The sequence below is a fragment of the Triticum dicoccoides genome, chromosome 7A, assembly GCF_002162155.2.
Source record: "Triticum dicoccoides isolate Atlit2015 ecotype Zavitan chromosome 7A, WEW_v2.0, whole genome shotgun sequence".
In the NCBI taxonomy this organism is placed as follows: domain Eukaryota; kingdom Viridiplantae; phylum Streptophyta; class Magnoliopsida; order Poales; family Poaceae; genus Triticum; species Triticum dicoccoides.
This window is the reverse complement of record NC_041392.1, coordinates 621,235,477-621,248,972: the sequence shown is the minus strand read 5'-3', so window position 1 is coordinate 621,248,972 and position 13,496 is coordinate 621,235,477. Positions and strand designations below refer to the sequence as shown.

Sequence of the window (13,496 nt, the reverse complement as noted above, 5' to 3'; positions counted from 1 at the left end):
CCGCCCACGTGGTAATACCCTCGTATTGGAGCATAATGACTAAAACATGTGGGTGTTGAAGAAGAAGACAACCTTTGAGTGCCACGAAACAATCCCAGTGGTGATAAAATAAAGATGCATCATTTCACTACAAAGGAAACTATGAAAAGATATGTGGGATATCATCAAGATCATCAGTGATCGTGATCGCCAAGCGAACCAACAAGCATTGCATAGGAAGTAAAAGACCTCGAGGATGGAAGGTAACAAGTTTGTGGTCAACTTGACATCGAGATTACCATGATCATTAACTCAACGAGAAAATTGATGATACTTCGGTTGTATGTCGTTTCCTTCGTGCCGCCTCTCCATGTTATACGTACATCATGTCTAATATTGAGCAATGCATCGGTGTGAAGACACTCGCTCACAATTGAGGATCTCATCAAGCGATACAAGATGTAGGATGAAAGGTTAAATTTAAACTTCAGTGATACCATGGAAGATGAGCACTTGATGCTAACACATGCTTAGTGATTGGCCTTGAGCGCTAGGGGGAGAACTCAGATGATGTGTCTGGTAGTGGATCTAGGAAGGAGAAGAGCCAGTGCTCCTTGCATGAGCAAGGTAGGATGAACCCATAGCCAAATGTGGAGAAGCCCAAGCAGAAGTTCAATAGGAAGAAAACTCACTATCCCAATTGCAATCTCCTCGAACACTTTCAAATTTGATTGTCGTAACCTGTCCAAACAAAATGTGCCTGTACAGAGGTATGGTGAGGAGCTAATCCTGATGATTAAAACATGTACCCTGATGGACAATGATGATAGATGTGCGCATGACACCGAGATGGCGAGCCACATCAAAGAAAAAGTACACCTCCACAACAAGAGCAAGAAGAGCATGGCTAGCAATGTATGGTACACTATCACAATTTTCTTGTTTGACGAGTGTATTTTCTCGGGCACTCAACAAACTTTGCCGAGTGCGTTGGAAAATACACTTGACGACATATAACAATTGGCAAATTCCTAGTTTGCCTAGTGTTACACTCGGTAAAGGTTAGTATTACACTCGGCAATGTTGGGGATCGTTGCAGAAATTTAAAATTTTCTACAGATCACCAAGATCAATCTATGGAGAAACTAGCAACGAGAGAGAAAGAGAGGGAGTGCATCTTCATACCCTTGAAGATCGCGACACGAAAGCATTACAAGAACGCGGATGAGGGAGCCGTACTCGTGGCGATTCAGATCGCGGTAGATTCCGATCCAAGCACCGAACAACGGCGCCTCCGCGTTCAACACACGTGCAGCCCGGTGACGTCTCCCACGCCTTGATCCAGCAAGGAGAGAGGGAGAGGTTGGGGAAGACTCCGTCCAGCAGCAGCACGACGGCATGGTGGTGTTGGAGCAACGTGGTACTCCGGCAGGGCTTCGCCAAGCGTCGCGGGAGGAGGAGGAGGGCTGCGCTTTGGATGTGGTGCGGCTGCCCTCCCACCTCCCCTCTATTTATAGGGGCAAGGGAGAGAGGGTCCGGCCCCCTCCAGATGGATCTAGAGGGGGGCGGCGGCCAAGGGGGAGGCTTGCCCCCCAAGCCAAGGGGGGCGCCCCCTTTAGGGTTCCCCCAAACCCTAGGCGCATGGGCCCTAGGGGGTTTGGCGCCCAGCCCATCTAGGGGCTGGTTCCCCATCCATATATATTCAGCCCATAGGGCCCTCCGGGGCAGGTGGACCCTCCCGGTGGACCCCCGGAACCCTTTCGGTGGTCCCGGTACAATACCGATAAACCCCTGAACACTTTCGGCGACCGAATAAGGACTTTCCATATATAAATCTTTGTCTCCGGACCATTTTGGAACTCCTCGTTATGTCCAGGACTTCATACGGGACTCCGAACAACATTCGTAACCACGTACAAACTTTCCCTATAACCCTAGCATCATTAAACCTTAAGTGTGTAGACCCTACGGGTTCGGGAATCATGCAGACATGACCGAGGCTGGCCTACGACTTCATCAACGATGGCGTCTCCTTCATGGGGTACTCGGTGGTGGGGTACCAGGACCGCATCCAAGCATCCGACACATGAGCCGACAGCCCGGAGGACGGTCTCCACTCCGCCTGCGACTGGGACCCGCACATCCCAGGTTCTTTCAACGACAACTCCGGCTTCAGCGTCACTCTCTCCAAGGCGCCGACGTTCATCATCGACATGCGGCGCCTTCGGGATCTCAACCCTGCCGTGCTTTGTGTTGGTCTCGACCCTAGGATAGGCGTGGCCTTCCGCTACATCAAGGCATCCTCCGCCTACCTCGGCAAGGCCGAGGACTCGATTGCCATCGACATCATCTACTACCGTAGCCATGCCGACGGGATGCCACGTGTGCACGCCGACGTGGTGGATGAGATCGAGCAGATGGCGTTGCGCAAGTACGATGCCCTGTTGCACTGGGGCAAGAACCGCAACATCACTTTCGACGGTGCCATCCCAAAGTACCCAAAAGCCCACGAGTTCCTGATGGTGAACGACAGGTACGACCCTGACGGACTCTTCTCAAGTGAGTGGAGCGACTAGGTGCTCGGCATCAATGGGAGTCCCAATATCAACAAGGAGTATTGTGTCATTGAAGGACTATGTATATGCTCCGCGGACTTGCACTGTGCGCCGAAGCAGGGCTACTTCTGCCGACCAGGGAAGGTGTACGCGAAGGCTAGAGTTTGCTCATTTTGGCAAGGATTATTAGGGATGGCGAGAATCCAAGAGAGTAAGTTAGGTTACCTTTAAATGCGTGAATTTTGTTGTGGTGTTTGGGTATCATCGATCTTTAAGGCGAGTCATCGAGCTATGTGAGTTGTTACAAGATCGAAGTCGATTTAAACCAACGAGTTGTACTCTGCGTGGTGTCATGTTGGTTTTGGTCATGTGTCGTGTTGGGTGTTGGTGTCTACCTATATAAAGCAATGAAAATGCTGCAATTCTTGCGGCACCAAAAAAAATTCTACTATGTGAAGTTCTAGAGTTAAGCCCATTACTGTATGTGGTGAAGGAGAATAGATTGATATATGTTCCATCAATTGGTATTGGAGTCCAATTGATGTGTCTTAGTAATGGTATTATCATGTCAAAAGCGATTGATGATGGAAGCACCACCGTTCCTGAAAGTGCGTTATATTGACTAGAGGGGGGGTGAATAGGCGGTTTTTATGAATTCTTCACTGAGGAATTTCAGGGTGAGGAAATTCCTGAGTGAAGAACTAGTTGCAGCGGAATAAGTACTCAGAAGTAAACATAATAGAACATGAGCATGGTCTTCATGATGAAATGAAAAACAGGCACAAAGTACAGAAAGCGTAAACACAGGATAACACGGGATAACACAGGATGAAGACAAGCAGACTAAAGAAATTGAACTGAGGAAATTGAGAAAGTCTTCAGTCAAAGTCTTCAAACAGATATGAACAAGCTCACAACACAGAAATGGGGAAATGAAAGGGTTGAGGAATTGGAACCAGGTAGCTTGGTGAAGACAATGATTTGGTAGACCAGTTACAACAGTTGTGACAGTTGTACGTCTCGTTAGGGCGGCTAGGTATTTAAACCTGAGGACACTCAGTCCTCACCGTATTCCCCTTGAGCTAAGGTCACACAGACCTCGCCCAATCACTCGTGGTAAGTCTTTAGGTGACTTCCAAACCTTCACAGACTCGGTCACTCGGCGATCCACAATTTCCCCTTGGATGCTCTAGACCATGACGCCTAACCATCTAGAAGATGCACAGTCTTCAAAGGTAACAAGCGTCGGATCCATGCATGATCAATCTCTTCAATGATGCTCAATCACTTGGGGTTTGTAGGTGTTTGGGTTTGGGTTTTCCTCACTTGATTATTTTCACTCAAAGTCCTCGGAGGATGGGATGCTCTCAAATGACAAGTGTCAGTTTCTCTCGGAGCAGCCAACCAGCTAGTGGTTGTAGGAGGCGGCTATTTATAGCCTAGGGAGCAGCCTGACATGATAAGACATAAATGCCCTTCAATGATATGACCGTTAGGTGGGTAGATATTTTGGGACAGCTGGCGCATAGCACAGCAACGGTCGGAATTTTGAGTATCAAATTCCTCAGGGCTATCATGTTCCTCACTATGTAGGCAATCCGCACTGGCGAATTCCTAACTTCTCAGTCAGAACAAATTCCTCAGAGACCAGAAGAACTTCGTCTCTGTCACTGAAGAAATTGACTGAACTGTATGAGATTTCCAATGGCTTCACTCGAAGGGATTGGTAGGTGTAGGATTTGAGTTGAGCATCACATGAAAATATTTCCTTTGTATTTCCTCGACCCCCTTTAACAGTACGGTGTTTTCTATGACTCAAGAAATAGAAAATGAAACAACAAAAACAAAAGTCTTCATGCTTCATGTTCCTCGAATGAATACCAAGTCTTCAGGATTACACCAATTTCTTCACTTTCAAAGTCTTCAGAAAGTCTTCAGAATTTCAAAGTCTTCAGTCAAAGAACTTCATTTTTAGGGGTCGACTTTCTCTGTAAATATCAAACTCCTCATAGGCTTATAGACCTGTGTACACTCACAAACGCATCAGTCCCTTAACCTATAAGTCTTCAACACACCAAAATCACTAAGGGGCACTAGATGCACTTACAATCTCCCGGTTTTTGGTGATTGATGACAATATAGGTTAAGTTTTCAACAGGAATAAACATATGAAGTGTAAATACTTAAATTGAGGAATTTGATTGTAAGATATAGAAGAACTCCCCCTGAAGATGTGCATTGTGAGGAATTTGCTTTTGAAGTAATGCACACTCTGAAGAGTAGAATCATGGAGATCTCCCCCTATATCTTGTAATTCATACACGCATTTAACATATAATATGAAGAATTTGAAATGCATGATGAAATATGGTGACTGATGTAATTCAGCATGCGTGCATTAACATTAATGAGGAATAAGCATGCAGAAAAACTCAGCAAAAGTATCAGACCACCATAGAGTTTAAGATTACAACTCGATCCAGCAAAGTCATCAAAAGAACAAGAGTTGCAACTTAGCAAAAAACGCCCATATAAGATAGACCCGCTTAAGGACTAACTCAAATTTCTCCCCCTTTGTCATCGAATGACCAAAAGGGTCGAAGAATGAGGACTAACGCCCCTGAAGAATATCAAGTTCATGGAGGAGCGCCAGCGTTGTTGGGGTCGTTTGTCATTGTACGGCCTGTCGCAGTGTCGTCCAAGTCTTCATACTCGTCGGTGTCACGGGATGAAGAATATGAGCTGGCCACCAAGTTAGGAACTTTGACCTTCTTGAATTTCTTCGGTGGAGGTGCAGACCAGTCAAAGTTCTCCTTGAGACCCATTTGCTTCAGATCTTCTTCACCATACAGATGTGATAAGACAGCCCAGGTGCGACCGAAAACTTCATGGAGGTAGTAATGGTTTTTCTTCACTGCATTATGTGTAGCAGTCATGTTGTGAAGAATTGAACCAAACTGATGCTTAACCCATTTATGGTTGCGATCCACCTTCTTGTGAAGACTAAGAAGCAGCTCACGGTCAGTCATCACTCTTGGAGCTGTGGCTTGAGGAGTAGACTTGGGTGCATTTGCAGCAGAGTCATGAGTGGCAGAGTCATCATTGGTGGAATAAGATGCAGCTTTGTGAAACTGACCATCCAATGGACGAATGCCTTCATCAATGACAATAGGTGCCTTCCCTTTTTCATTAGTTGAGGTAAAAGTCTGCTTGAGGACTTCAATCGGGGGCTGGTAGCTGAGGTGATTCTGAAAATCAGCCTTGTAGTTGAGTGAAGACCTTGTTTTGAGGAATCTCATAATCCAAGGAGCATAAGGCTTCAACTCAAACGGAGAGAGTGCAACATTTGCCAGAGTCCTCATGAAGAAATCATAGTAATTGACACAAATGCTATGAATGATGTTGAATAGCAGATTCTTCATGATGCCAACTATTTCCTCATCAGATGAGTCATGGCCTTTGATAGGACTCATTGTCCTCGTCAGAATGCGATAGACTATTCTGGGCACATAGAGTAAGTCCTTCACGAGGAATTTGGTCCGTGGGACTTGACCGGTCTTCAGAGGCTTCATTAGAACTTGCATGTAATGAGCAGTGAGTTCAGGTTCTTGGTACAGGCAGCGATCTCCTTCACTGGGTGGACTGATGGGCAGGGCGTGAAGTAATTCAGAGGCCGGTGCCTTATAATGAGTGTTATCGGTCATCCAGTCCAAGACCCAGGTGTTGATATCGTCAGGATCACCTGTGATATGGAGTGTCGCATAGAACTGAAGAATAAGCTCTTCATTCCAATCAACAATGTTAGAGCAAAAATTGAGGAGGCCTGGATCATGAAGCACACCGAGAACAGGAGAGAAACAAGGCAATGATTTCATGTCCACGTGAGGAATATGCTCATGGTAGAATATTTTGTCCTTGCTGAAAAGCAGTGAAGAATAGAAGTTGGCCTGCCTGGCTGTCCAGAAACGCTTCCTCCTTAGACGAGCGGAGTCATAAGGATTGTAGTCAGTGCAGAATACATGCTTGCCAAAGAAGTCATCAGCCTTGAATTTTTGCTTCTTTGAGAAGGGATCCTTTGGCTTGGGGTGAGGAGTGTCAGTCAATTGCATCACAACCTCAGGGATCTCGATCTCAGGTTCCGCAGGCTGAGGAATTTCATGTTCTTCTTGAGTGGCAGCCTGGGACTTCAATTCTTCATTTATATTTTCTTCAACACTAGTGGCTGGAATTTCTTCATGAACAGATGGGGTTGCATGTGGTTCTTCAGATCCCATTTGTACTTTAGTAGCTACAGGGGACTAAGGAATTTTTTGAAGAGGTGTGAACAGAGGAGAATTGGGGTGCTGACTTTCCCAAAAGTCATCATTCATCACTAGAGTAGTGCTTCCAATGTCCACATCTTCTTCTTCATCCATTTCTTCAATGCCGGCCTCTTCAGCAGAGAACTGAGGCATGGGCGATGAGATAAGTGGGGTTGAAGGGATTTCATCCACTTCAATTTCTTCATCCAACTGTTCTGACGAAGCAGCAGAAGGAATGTCATCATCTGATCCGCTTGGGATCACGTATTCTTCATCAAAAGGAACAACACTAGTGGTTGCCCTAGCAATTTCTTCAGCGGATGGAATGCAGTCATCGGCCCTGGAATTAGCATTTTCTTCAGCAGTCTGAGTGTCATCAGTGGTGCTGGCATTTTCTTCAGTAGGCTGAGGAGATGCCGCATCCTGAGGAATTTCTTGTTGCGATTGGGGAGCAACAGTGGAGGTGAAGTTGTCAGCAAGTCTCACAAAACGAACCTTGGCTCCCAGCCAATTAGCATGATATGCGTCAAATTCATCACTGAGTTTTTTGATCTTAGATTGAATAGTGACAAGTTCTTCAGTTGTCATAGAGACAACATTTTTCTTCAGGAAGCACTCCTTTTTGTACTGCGCTTTCTTGATCTGCCTGGCCTTTTCAAATTTCTATTTCTCTTCCTGAATGAAGTGAGTCAACATATGACTTTGGCCAGGAGTCAACTTGAAATCAGGCATGGGAGTGTTGGGGTCCTTGTGCCAGAGATCAATGTAATCAAGGATCAACTTTGGATCCAAAATCAGAGGCACACTTGTGCCTTTGGCTCTAGCGGCCCTGACTTGTCTGTCTCTGATGATTTCGGCAAGTTCATCATCATCAGCTTTGTCTTCATCAGACGGCTCTTGGAAGGCGACTTGCCTCTTGTGAGGACTTGGGCGACAACCTCGTCCAGTAGTGACCTTTTTCTTCAGCAGAGAGGGGCCTGTTGAGGAATTTGGTGCAGCTGAGGAACTAGCAGAAGCTCCTGAAGCAATAGAGATGCATGTCCTTTGGCACGTGGCGAGATGCACAGGTGCTGAGGATTTGGTCAGAGCAGCTGAGGAATTTTGAGGAGTTGGAGCAACTTGAGGAGTTTGCCGTGAGGGCATTGCTGAGGAACTTGGTCGTGAGGGCATTGAGGGTGAAGCACTCGACTTATGAGCCGACTTCTTTGGCATTGCCTTCTTGGGCTTACTTGCAGAGGCCTCAGCAGTGGCAGGAGCAGTAGAGTTTTCATTAAATTTCCTCACTGCTTCTCTTGCTTGTCTGGACAATTTGGCCTGGCGTTTGTCCCATTCATCAAGATAATCCTCACCACGCTTGGGGCTGGTGCGATCAGCTATTTGGCCAGGTGCCAATGGAGGTCTTGGGCAAGGAGGGTGAAGAGCGAATTTCTTCATGTATTTTGGAGTGACATACCCGTACTCTCTCCATTCCCATGCCCATCTCCTCTCTATCCTTTGGATGCGCACTTTGCGCTCATTCTTGGTTTCCTTTCCATGGGTGGCCTCATCAGGAGTGCAATAATCCTTGTATATGTCACCAGGGATCTCAAAAGCAGTATTGACCTCAGACCTCTTTCCTCCCTTCTATGGCTTCTTACCATCAGCCATTTTCTTCAGGAGAGGAATATGAACAACTGAATTCTCTGAAGATGTATGCAACTTTTCTTCGAGGAACGCTGCAAATGAGTTAAGTTGATGAGAACCTAGTGATTCAGCAGCGGACATGTGTACCTGTGAACAGAGTATAGTTGCGAGGAATTTGGAGAGGTCATATGTGTTCTCAGAAGGTTTTTCAAAAAGAACAAGTTTGAGGAATTTGACCAGATGGGTCTTCCTAAGCGTTCTTTGTCTTAGGTTCCAGAGTTGTATAGATCGAAGATCCACACAATTGAGGAATCTTGAAGAAAAATTGTTTCTTAGAGAAACGAATCGAGAACATATGACATGTGAGGTGTTTAGTTTGTGAAGAATTTGAAGAATAAACACCTTTGAAGATTTTGTAGTTAACATTTGAATCAAAGAGGGCAATAAAAGTAACTTTTAATTATCCTGGACGAAGAACACGACAAACTGGGAGGTGTAGAAGTGAAGTTCGTCACTTCAGATCTTCCACGCCCTAACTTGGCAGAGGAAGACAGCTACGGTGGTGGCGGAGTGAAGAAATCCGCAGCCGGCGAGAGTACGACGACGACGAGGTCGAGGCAGTGAAGCTCTTCCTCACCGACGACGATGAAGTAGCGACGGCGCTAGGATTTGAGAAGCTCAAGCGAGGGAGTGAGAACGAGCGGAGTAAAAGTGAAGTGAGGAAGGGAAGGGGTATTTATAGCCACGATGAAAAATTGTTCGCCCAAAGAAATTGGACGAACGTGCCCCTGACCCTTCTCATTCGCTTGACATGTGTCACCCACGTATAGAGAGGTGACGATCGTGCAAGATCGTGGGTGAATAAATAAACATCGCATAAAATGTGGAAAGGTTTGAGTGGCGAAGCCGAAAATTTAGATAAGATAGGTTTTAAAGTTCCGTTCGCAATTTCTTCAGCTGACAAGGACACAGTGAAGATTTTGAACGAGTTTCAAATAGAACGCACATGAAGAATTTGTGAATAGACTGGGTTGAGTTAAGCATAGAGGGGGAAGGGTCCGATCACATTCACTTAGCAGAACAAGCAACTTGAAGAAATAGCAATAAGTGAATGTTGTAGAGGACATAAACTCACACATATATATAGCCAATGAAGAAAAACAACGGAAATGGTGAAGACAAAGTAAGGTGAAAAACAACTGAGGAATTTCAAAGAACTGAGGAAAACTCAATTGAATATTTTCAACATTTTGTGGTGGCGTGACCCACCGTATAAGAATGATGATTTCAGACACCGCGTACAATTGTCGTAGGGTTCTGAGAATCAAATTCTTCGTTAATTTCTTCACACTTAGAGTGTTATTCTTCATTGATTGAAGAAAAACGTTTCTTCATGTGTTGCACATCTAAGTCATCAATTTTGCATAAGTGTTAGGATGAGTGTCCTTTTCAAAGAACATTCGAAGATTCTAGGATATTTAGCTCACACTGCAACTTGCTAAATCTCTTCTCATCCAAGGGCTTAGTGAAGATATCGGCTAGCTGTTCTTCAGTCTTCACATGCTCAATAGAGATGCCGCCCTTCAACACATGATCACAAAGAAAATGATGACGAATCTGAATGTGCTTTGTCTTCGAGTGCTGAACTGAGTTATGAGCAATCTTGATGGCACTCTCATTGTCACAATAGAGTGGCACATTATTCATGTTGACGCCGTAGTCCTTGAGTGTTTGCTTCATCCATAGCAGTTGAGCACAGGAAGAACCAGCAGCAATGTACTCAGCTTCAGCAGTAGACAGTGATACGCAGTTCTGTTTCTTCGAGGACAAACAGACCAAAGATCGTCCGAGGAAATGACATGTACCAGATGTTGACTTGTGGTCCACATGATCACCAGCATAGTCAGAGTCTCAATATCCGATGAGATCAAAAGCCGAGCCCTTGGGGTACCATAACCCAAGTGTTGGTGTGTGAGCTAGATATCGAAGAATATGCTTCACAGCCTTATGGTGTGATTCCTTCGGTGTAGCTTGAAATCGGGCACACATGCAAACACTAAGCATTATATCTGGCCTAGATGCACATAAGTACAATAAAGAACCAATCATGGAGCGGTATACCTTTTGATCGAAGTCAATACCATTTTCATCAGTGCATATATGGCCATTTGTGGGCATTGGGATTTTGACTCCTTTGCAATCTTGCATGCCGAATTTCCTCAGTACATCCTTGAGGTATTTCTCCTGAGATATGAATATGCCATTGCGCTGTTGCCGAATCTGAAGACCTAAGAAGAATTTCAATTCTCCCATCATAGACATCTTATATTCTTCACTCATCGTATAGGCAAATTCATCACTGTAACGTTGGTCAGTACAGCCGAAAATGATATCATCAACATAAATTTGGCACACAAACAATTCACCATAATAAGATTTAGTGAAAAGAGTTGGGTCAAGTGAACTGGGTTTGAAGCCTTTCTCCATGAGGAATTCCATCAAAGTATCATACCACACCCGTGGGGCCTGCTTGAGGCCATAGAGGGCCTTATTAAGTCTGAATACTTTGTCAGGATGTTTTGGATCTTCAAAACCTGGGGGTTGAGCAACATATACTTCTTCCTCAAGCTTACCATTGAGGAATGCACTTTTCACATCCATTTGATATAAGATGATATCATGATGGTTAGTATAAGCAAGTAATATGCGAATAGCTTCAAGTCTAGCAACAGGTTCAAAAGTTTCATCGAAATCAATTCCTTCAACCTGTGTGTAGCCTTGAGCTACAAGCCGTGCCTTATTCCTTACCACAAGGCCATTTTCATCTTGCTTGTTGTGGTAGATCCACTTTGTGCCGATGATATTGTGCTTGCGAGGATCTGGACGTTTAACCAGTTCCCAGATGTTGTTGAGCTCGAATTGATGTAATTCCTCTTGCATAGCTTGAATCCACTCAGGCTCCAGAAATGCTTCACCTACCTTAGTGGGCTCTGTGATAGAGACGAAAGCAAAATGCCCACAAAAGTTAGATAAATGTGAAGCTCTTGAGCGTGTGAGAGGACCTGGAATGTTGATGTCGCTGATGATTTTCTCAATTTGCACTTCATTTGCAACGCGAGGATGAGTGGGTTGTTGTTGAGGAATTTGATCAACATTTTCTTCAGCACCATTTTCCTCAGGTGCATCAGCATGACGTTCTTCATGTTCTGGAATGACTTCTTCAGCAGATTCTTCAGTAGGAGTGACATCCTCAATAGCCTTGAACTTAATAGATTCCTCAGGATGTATTTCATCTGTCACAGGAGGTACGTGCTCTCTTTGCAAGCCATTAGTTTCATCGAACCGCACATCTACAGTTTCAACAACCTTGTGATGACAGGTGTTGAATACTCTATAGGTGTGTGAGTCCTTACCATAATCGAGCATAAAACCTTCATGTGCTTTAGGTGCAAATTTAGAATTGTGATGAGGATCTCTAATCCAACATTTTGCACCGAAGACTTTGAAATAACTCACATTGGGTTTCTTGTCGGTGAGGAGTTCATATGCAGTCTTCCTGAAGAATTTGTGAAGATATACCCTGTTGATGATGTGGCACGCAGTATCAATTGCCTCAGGCCAAAAGCGAGGAGGCGTCTTGTACTCATCAAGCATAGTGCGAGCCATCTCAACAAGAGTCCTGTTCTTGCGCTCCATGATGCCATTTTGCTGAGGAGTATAAGGAGCAGATAACTCATGAGTAATACCAAGTTCATCAAGATAGTCATCAATACCAGTGTTCTTGAACTCAGGTCCATTATCACTTCTGATGTGCTTGATCTTCACACCAAAGTTGGTTGAAGACCTCGATGAAAATCGTTTGAAGACTTCCTGCACTTGAGTTTTGTAAGTGATGATATGGACCCATGTATATCGAGAATAATCATCAACAATGACAAAGCCATATAAGGATGCAGCATTAGTAAATGTGGCATAGTGAGTAGGGCCAAAGAGATCCATGTGAAGCAATTCAAATGGTCGAGTAGTTGTCATGATAGTCTTTGCTGGATGCTTGGCCTTGGTCATCTTTCCAGCTTCACAGGCTCCACACAAATGGTCCTTGAGGAATTTGACACCCTCGATGCCAATGACACGCTTCTTCTTCGCGAGCATGTGCTGATTCCTCATGCCAGCATGACCAAGTCATCGATGCCATAGCCAGCCTTCTGAAGCTTTTGCAAGTAGACATGTAGCAGGTTGTGGTCCTGTAGAGAAGTCAACAATATACAAATCTCCTCTCCTAAAGCCTTCGAAGACTTTGCAATTGTTAGCTTCCATGATCACAACACAATGATACTTGCCAAATACAACAACCATATCAAGATCACAAAGCATTAAGACAGACATGAGGTTGAACCCTAAGGACTCGACAAGCATGACTTTGTCCATGTGTCGATCCTTTGAGATTGCAACCTTACCTAGACCCAATACCTTGCTTTTTCCTTTGTCAGCGTAGGTGATATGCTTCAGATGTGATGGAGATAAAGCAGTGTCCATCAATAAGCTCCTGTCACCAGTCATGTGATTTGTACATCCACTATCGAGGACCCACTTAGTGGCTTTGGGTTGATCATCCTTTGAGCCTTTTGCCATGAAGCAATAGGTGGGAGCGTAGTCCTCATCGCCGTCATCAGTAGTGTTGGGGAGGTCCTTTTCTTCAGAGTTGAAGATGGACTTGCTGACGAACGCGGTAGCAAGGTCTAGGCTCGCCACACCAGAGTCTGACTCCTCAGATTCCTCATCTTCCTTATTTTCCTCAGATTCAGCCTCAGAGTCCATTTCCTTACCAATGAATGCCCGAGCCTTCTTGGAGCTGCTCTTCTTGTGAGATGAGGACCTTGAAGGTTTTGATGACGAGGAATTTGAAGATTTCTTCTTCTTCTTTGAATCATCAGAACTGTAATCCTTGTACTTCTTCTTCTTTGATCCCTTTTCCCACTGAGGACAATCTTGAATGTAGTGTCCAGGCTTCTTGCATTTGTGGCAGAGTCTCTTCTTG

The 13,496-nt window shown here is 44.9% G+C and overlaps 1 pseudogene; it reads left to right on the top strand.

Annotated features, from left to right (window-relative positions):
- The first annotated feature begins 828 nt into the window (after positions 1-828).
- Positions 829-13,496, top strand: part of LOC119333715 — a 34,457-nt pseudogene continuing 21,789 nt past the window's right edge.